Source organism: Lichenostomus cassidix, unplaced genomic scaffold (genome assembly GCF_008360975.1).
Source record: "Lichenostomus cassidix isolate B80296 unplaced genomic scaffold, HeHo_3.0 HiC_scaffold_43, whole genome shotgun sequence".
Lineage (NCBI taxonomy): Eukaryota > Metazoa > Chordata > Aves > Passeriformes > Meliphagidae > Lichenostomus > Lichenostomus cassidix.
In genome coordinates, this window is record NW_028147635.1 from 4,058,325 (window position 1) to 4,065,824 (window position 7,500).

The 7,500-nt window shown below is 76.1% G+C and overlaps 1 non-coding gene across 1 annotated transcript in view; it reads right to left on the reverse strand.

The window, feature by feature from the left end:
* Positions 1–159, reverse strand: part of LOC146421238 (18S ribosomal RNA) — a 1,823-nt gene extending 1,664 nt beyond the window's left edge. The window contains exon 1 of the ribosomal RNA XR_014848834.1: positions 1–159. This exon is cut by the window's left edge and continues 1,664 nt beyond it. This is a non-coding gene — a ribosomal RNA (18S ribosomal RNA).
* Positions 160–7,500: the final 7,341 nt, after the last annotated feature.

Consider the following 7,500-nt stretch of genomic DNA (forward strand, 5'->3'; position numbering starts at 1 on the left):
ATTACCACAGTTATCCAAGGAGCGGGAGAGGAGCGACCAAAGGAACCATAACTGATTTAAGGAGCCATTCGCAGTTTCACTGTACCGCCCGTGTGTACTTAGACATGCATGGCTTAAGCTTTGAGACAAGCATATGCTACTGGCAGGATCAACCAGGTAGCCGCCACCCTCGGCGGCGCCGCCGCCGCGCACGCGCCGCGCCGGCGCCGGCGCGCCCCGGGCCCCCCGGGGCCCCGTTTTCCCCGGGGTTCCCCGCGCGGCCGGCGGCGCCTGGGGGCGGGGAACGGCGCGCCGCGCGCCGGGGGGCGAACGCTCGCCCCTCGCCGCGACGGCCGAACCCCGGCGGCCGGCCCCTTCCCGCGCCGCCGCGGGCAAGGAGCCGAGAACCGCTGCGCAGCTTTTTTTCGTTTTCGGCCTTTCTCTCTCGCTCGGCCGCGACGCGTGGCCTTCGCTCTCCGCCCTTCCCTTTTTCTCTCTCTCTCGTCCTCTCGGGGGGGGGCACGCGCCCCCCCCCCTTCTTCGAGAGCTCGCGGCTCGGCCTCGCGCGCCGCTTCGGAGTCTCGCGCGCGGCGCGCGGGACGCGGCTCGGCCGGGGCTGACCCGCCCCCGAGGCCGACGCGCCCCGCCGGCCGGTCGCGGGCGCGACCGGCCGCCGGCGAGGTTGGGAGACGAGGAGGGGGGGAAGACGCCCCCGCGCGGAGCGAGGGGCCCCCCCCCCCGCAACCCGACGCTTTCCCCCCGCCGGGCCGCGCGGAAAGCGCCGGACGTGCTAGAGGAGACGGCGACCCGACGAGGCGGGCGCGGCCCGGACACCGAGGCCCCCTTTTTCGGTCGGGGCGGCTCGCTCCGCGGCAGGCGGCGGCACGGCAAACGAGCGACCGCGCGCCGGGGAAGGGGCTCGTCTCTCTCTCCCCCTCCCCGCGCGTCCACGGCCCGTGGCGGGGGCTTTTTCTCTCTCGCCATTCGCTCCCCTCTCGCTCGCCTTCGTTCTCTCTCGCTCACAGAGCCGCGCCGCCGCCCGAGCGCCGCTCGCGGCCGGCACCCACGGGCGCGACCCGGGACCGAGGCCCGCGCCGGCGCCTCGCGCGGTTTTTCGAGGGCACCTGAGGGCTCGCGGGGCCACGCGGCCGTCACACAGCCCGGGGACGGTAAAGACGCCCTCCCGACGCCGGGAAGGGGCGACACCTCGCCTGCGACGGGAAGCGGGATCGGAGGGGAGACCGCCCTGCCCGAGCACCGGACACCGCCGTGGCTTTCCCCGTTACAGAGAGAGCCCCGGAAGAGCCGGCCCGCCGGGGGCCCCCTCCGACGCGACCCGAAAAGCCTCATCGATCGGGAAAAAGAAAAGAAGGAGAAAGCGAGGAAGCGAGAAAAGGAGCGCCCGCCCGAGGAGCGACGAGGGCCCCGCGGCCACGGTCCTGGGACGACGGGCGAAGCGCTCGAGGCCGCCGCCGCCGGCGGCCTCCCTCCCTCCCTCGGCTCGCGGCGTTGGGATGGGTCGCGGCGGAGCGCGCCGGGGGGGTGCCGCCACCCGCCCCGGCCGGCCGCGCACGCGCGACGCGGAGGGGCGCCCGCCCGAGGAGCGACGAGGGCCCCGCGGCCACGGTCCTGGGACGACGGGCGAAGCGCTCGAGGCCGCCGCCGCCGGCGGCCTCCCCTCCCTCGGCTCGCGGCTTTGGGATGGGTCGCGGCGGAGCGCGCCGGGGGGGTGCCGCCACCCGCCCCGGCCGACCGCGCGCGCCGCTTTCGCGCCCTTCCGGCGAGACGACACGGGGACGGGGAGCGGGCCGCGGCAGGCCGCGCTCCCCCAGGGGAAGAACCCCTTTCCGGCGTTCGAGAAAGCGCCGCCGCCGACCGAGCCCTCGGGGCCACCGGCTTTCGCCCGCCCCGCGGCGACCGGCTTTCCCCCCCCCGGAAAAGCCGGGAAGGGGGAAGAAACGGCGAAGGAAAAAAAAGGCACATCGCGCGTCGCGCGCCGGCCCCGTGCTAGCCACGGGGGGCCGCGGGCCGCCGCGGGGAGGTCGGCGAGGCCCGCGCCTCTCGCTCCGCACCTCCCCGCCGGCTTCTCGGCTTCCCTTCTCTCTCGCCTTCGCTTTTCGTCTCGGGCCCGCGCGCCTGGCTCGCGCGCTCCTCTCCGTGCCGCGGCTTAGGGCCGCCGGGAAAAAGAAAATAAGAAAGACCGGGGCGGGCGAACCCCCCGCTTCGCCCGCCCGCCGGCGCGCCGGACCTTCTCGCAAACCCGGGCCCCCCTTCGCCGGCGACCACGGCGGCCGGGGCGGGCCCGACGAGCACGGGCCGCCCGGGCGTAGTGGCCTTTCCGCCCTCGCTTCTGTGCCGAACGAACCGGAGGAAGGGCGAGGCGCCGCCGCCTCGCCCGCGTCACGCGCCCGGGAAGGGAGGCTCTCTGTCGGGTTTTCCGGTCCCCGCGCTGGAGCGGCCCGGCCACCGCTCCGGCCGGGCCGCCGCTGCAGAGAAGTCGTCGGGGCCCCGCTCGCGCGGGGCCCTCCCCGGCTTAGGGCCGAGGAAGGGGGAACGACGACGAGGCGCGCCGGCGGGGACGGGGGTGCCGCCACCCCGCCCCGCCGCGCCGCGCCGCCGGGCGACTCCCGTCACCGAGCCCCTGGGGCGACCGGCCGGAGGCCGAGGCGCGGCAACGGCGACCCCGCCGAGCTTTCTCCGCGGCACTTCCGACACATGTGGGACGCACGTCGGGAGCGGGGAAGAGCGGGGCGCCGCCACGCGCACCTCAGCCAGCCGGGCCCGTCCTGGAGGGCTCTCGGGGAAAGGGCGGCCGGGGGACGCGCAAAGCCTCACCGGGCTTCCCCCACGGGCGAGCGAGTCGCCCCGGCCCGCCTGCGCCCGAGCCCGCGGCCGCCGGCCACCGCACCGGACCGACGGCCGCAAAAAAAGCGGGCCCGACGAGCGGGCCCGCCCCCGGCTTAAGGCCGGGCACCGAAAGGACGAGGCGCCGCCGCCTCGCCGGCAACGACCGCTGCCCCCTTTTTCTGCGCTCTTCCCCTCCGGCCCTTTTTTCTCGCTCTCGGCGGGGCTGCGGCCTCTTCCCGCGAAGGCAGCCGCAGCCGGGCCCGGAGCGGGACGCGCTCGCTCGCGCGCGGCGTTGCTTTCGCTTTCCGCCCTTTCTCTCTGGCTCGCGAAACCTGGGACAACGCGGAACGGCTTTCTCTCTCTCGCCATCCTTTCGCCCGCCCCCGCGGCGGGCTCGTGCAGGTAAACCGGGACGGAGCCACGCGACTCGTCCCGGGCGCTCGTCGCACTGCGGCGGGGTTGCCGGCGGACCGCGGGCGCGGTCGCGCCGCTCTGGGCTTGCGACACGTTCGAGCGCACTCGGTCCCTCGGGAGACGGCCCTGCACCCGCTCCCATAATACGGAAAGGCGAGTCCGAGGCGCCGCGCGCCTCCAAGAGGCCCGCCGGCACTTCACCGGCTCGGCGCGGGGGCGCTCGCCGCCTCTTACGATGACATAGCGGGAGGCAGCGAAAAACAGAGACCCCTTGGTGAACTTCCGGACGGCCGCGGACAACAGGTCTACCCAGCTCGCCGGCCGAAATTCGCCTAAGTCCCGCCGGAGCGAGGTAGACCTGCTCTCCCGGAGACCGGGCGCCGCTAGCGAGCCAAGCCGACGAGCCCGGGCGAAGGCCGGGGGCCGCGCCCGGTGCCCGGAGCCCGGAGCCGGGGTAGACCTGCTGGCCGGCCGGAGCCGGGGTAGACCAGCTGTCCCGCCGGAGCCGGGGTAGACCAGCTGGCCGGCCGGAGCCGGGGTAGACCAGCTGTCCCTCCGGAGCCGGGGTAGACCAGCTGTCCCTCCGGAGCCGGGGTAGACCTGCTGGCCGGCCGGAGCCGGGGTAGACCAGCTGGCCGGCCGGAGCCGGGGTAGACCAGCTGTCCCGCCGGAGCCGGGGTAGACCTGCTGGCCGTCCGGAGCCGGGGTAGACCAGCTGGCCGGCCGGAGCCGGGGTAGACCTGCTGGCCGTCCGGAGCCGGGGTAGACCCGCTGGCCGGCCGGAGCCGGGGTAGACCAGCTGGCCAGGCGAAGCCGGGGTAGACCAGCTGTCCCGCCGGAGCCGGGGTAGACCTGCTCTCCCGGAGACCGGGCGCCGCTAGCGAGCCAAGCCGACGAGCCCGTGCGAAGGCCGGGGGCCGCGCCCGGTGCCCGGAGCCCGGAGCCGGGGTAGACCTGCTGGCCGGCCGGAGCCGGGGTAGACCAGCTGTCCCGCCGGAGCCGGGGTAGACCTGCTGGCCGGCCGAAGCCGGGGTAGACCAGCTGTCCCTCCGGAGCCGGGGTAGACCTGCTGGCCGGCCGGAGCCGGGGTAGACCTGCTGGCCGGCCGGAGCCGGGGTAGACCTGCTGGCCGTCCGGAGCCGGGGTAGACCCGCTGGCCGGCCGGAGCCGGGGTAGACCAGCTGGCCAGGCGAAGCCGGGGTAGACCAGCTGTCCCGCCGGAGCCGGGGTAGACCTGCTCTCCCGGAGACCGGGCGCCGCTAGCGAGCCAAGCCGACGAGCCCGGGCGAAGGCCGGGGGCCGCGCCCGGTGCCCGGAGCCCGGAGCCGGGGTAGACCTGCTGGCCGGCCGGAGCCGGGGTAGACCAGCTGTCCCGCCGGAGCCGGGGTAGACCTGCTGGCCGGCCGAAGCCGGGGTAGACCAGCTGTCCCTCCGGAGCCGGGGTAGACCTGCTGGCCGGCCGGAGCCGGGGTAGACCTGCTGGCCGTCCGGAGCCGGGGTAGACCCGCTGGCCGGCCGGAGCCGGGGTAGACCAGCTAACCAGGCGAAGCCGGGGTAGACCAGCTGTCCCGCCGGAGCCGGGGTAGACCAGCTGGCCGGCCGGAGCCGGGGTAGACCAGCTGGCCGGCCGGAGCCGGGGTAGACCAGCTGTCCCTGCGGAGCCGGGGTAGACCAGCTGTCCCTCCGGAGCCGGGGTAGACCAGCTGGCCGGCCGGAGCCGGGGTAGACCAGCTGGCCGGCCGGAGCCGGGGTAGACCAACCGGCCGGCCGGAGCCGGGGTAGACCAGCTGGCCGGCCGGAGCCGGGGTAGACCAGCTGTCCCTGCGGAGCCGGGGTAGACCAGCTGTCCCTCCGGAGCCGGGGTAGACCAGCTGGCCGGCCGGAGCCGGGGTAGACCAGCTGGCCGGCCGGAGCCGGGGTAGACCAGCTGGCCAGGCGAAGCCGGGGTAGACCGGCTGTCCCGCCGGAGCCGGGGTAGACCTGCTCTCCCGGAGACCGGGCGCCGCTAGCGAGCCAAGCCGACGAGCCCGGGCGAAGGCCGGGGGCCGCGCCCGGTGCCCGGAGCCCGGAGCCGGGGTAGACCAGCTGTCCCGCCGGAGCCGGGGTAGACCAGCTGTCCCGCCGGAGCCGGGGTAGACCTGCTAACCGGCCGAAGCCGGGGTAGACCAGCTGTCCCTCCGGAGCCGGGGTAGACCAGCTGGCCGGCCGGAGCCGGGGTAGACCTGCTGGCCGGCCGGAGCCGGGGTAGACCTGCTGGCCGGCCGGAGCCAAGGTAGACCAGCTGGCCGGCCGGTAGACCAGCTGGCCGGCCGGAGCCGGGGTAGACCAGCTGTCCAGGCGAAGCCGGGGTAGACCTGCTGTCCCGCCGGAGCCGGGGTAGACCAGCTGGCCGGGCGGAGCCGGGGTAGACCAGCTGGCCGGCCGGAGCCGGGGTAGACCTGCTGTCCGTGCGGAGCCGGGGTAGACCAGCTGTCCGTCCGGAGCCGGGGTAGACCAGCTGGCCGGCCGGAGCCGGGGTAGACCAGCTGTCCGGCCGGAGCCGGGGTAGACCTGCTGGCCGGCCGGAGCCGGGGTAGACCAGCTGGCCGGCCGGAGCCGGGGTAGACCAGCTGTCCCTCCGGAGCAGGGGTAGACCAGCTGGCCGGCCGGAGCCGGGGTAGACCAGCTGTCCGGCCGGAGCCGGGGTAGACCTGCTGGCCGGCCGGAGCCGGGGTAGACCAGCTGTCCGGCCGGAGCCGGGGTAGACCTGCTGTCCCGGGGGGGGGGGGGTGGGGGGGGGGGGGGGGGTGGGCCGGAGCCGGGGTAGACCAGCTGGCCGGCCGGAGCCGGGGTAGACCCGCTGGCCGGCCGAAGCCGGGGTAGACCCGCTGGCCGGCCGGAGCCGGGGTAGACCAGCTGGCCGTCCGGAGCCGGGGTAGACCAGCTGTCCCGCCGGAGCCGGGGTAGACCTGCTGTCCGGCCGGAGCCGGGGTAGACCTGCTGTCCCGCCGGAGCCGGGGTAGACCAGCTGGCCAGGCGAAGCCGGGGTAGACCTGCTGTCCCGCCGGAGCCGGGGTAGACCTGCTTGCCGGCCGGAGCCGGGGTAGACCAGCTGGCCGGCCGGAGCCGGGGTAGACCAGCTGTCCCGCCGGAGCCGGGGTAGACCAGCTGGCCGGCCGGAGCCGGGGTAGACCTGCTGGCCGGCCGGAGCCGGGGTAGACCAGCTGTCCCGCCGGAGCCGGGGTAGACCAGCTGGCCGGCCGGAGCCGGGGTAGACCTGCTGGCCGGCCGGAGCCGGGGTAGACCTGCTGTGGGGGGGGTGGTGGCCGGCCGGAGCCGGGGTAGACCAGCTGGCCGTCCGGAGCCGGGGTAGACCTGCTGTCCGGCCGGAGCCGGGGTAGACCTGCTGGGGGGGGGTGGTGGGGCGGCCGGAGCCGGGGTAGACCTGCTGGCCGGCCGGAGCCGGGGTAGACCAGCTGGCCGGCCGGAGCCGGGGTAGACCAGCTGTCCGGCCGGAGCCGGGGTAGACCTGCTGTCCGTCCGGAGCCGGGGTAGACCAGCTGGCCGGCCGGAGCCGGGGTAGACCTGCTGTCCCGCCGGAGCCGGGGTAGACCTGCTGGCCGGCCGGAGCCGGGGTAGACCAGCTGTCCGGCCGGAGCCGGGGTAGACCAGCTGTCCGGCCGGAGCCGGGGTAGACCAGCTGGCCGGCCGGAGCCGGGGTAGACCAGCTGTCCGGCCGGAGCCGGGGTAGACCTGCTGGCCGGGGGGGGTGTGTGTCCGGGAGCCGGGGTAGACCAGCTGTCCGTCCGGAGCCGGGGTAGACCAGCTGGCCGGCCGGAGCCGGGGTAGACCAGCTGTCCCGCCGGAGCCGGGGTAGACCGGCATGCCGGCCGGAGCCGGGGTAGACCAGCCGGCCGGGCCCGTGCTGGGGTGGGCCAGGGCTCCGCGCGGCGTCAGGCTGACCTGCCGACACCCTGACCCACTCACAGAGGCTCAGGCCCGCTCCCCCCTAGTACCCGCGGACGCCCACCCAGCCGCGCCGCGCCCGCCCGTCCTTCACCCCCCCCAACACCACCACCAAAACCTCTCTCTATGGGGATGGCAGCGCGGGGGAGAAGCCTGTACGTGCAGCAGAGCGCAGCCCAAAGCCGTCGGCCCACATCCTCCCCCCACGGCCCGAGTCCCTCCGGCGGCAGAGGCCGCGGCCGGGCGGCGGGGGCCGGCGGCCGCCTTCCGGCCGGTTCTTTCACGGTCCGGAGGGCTCTCGGCCGCCCGCCGCGG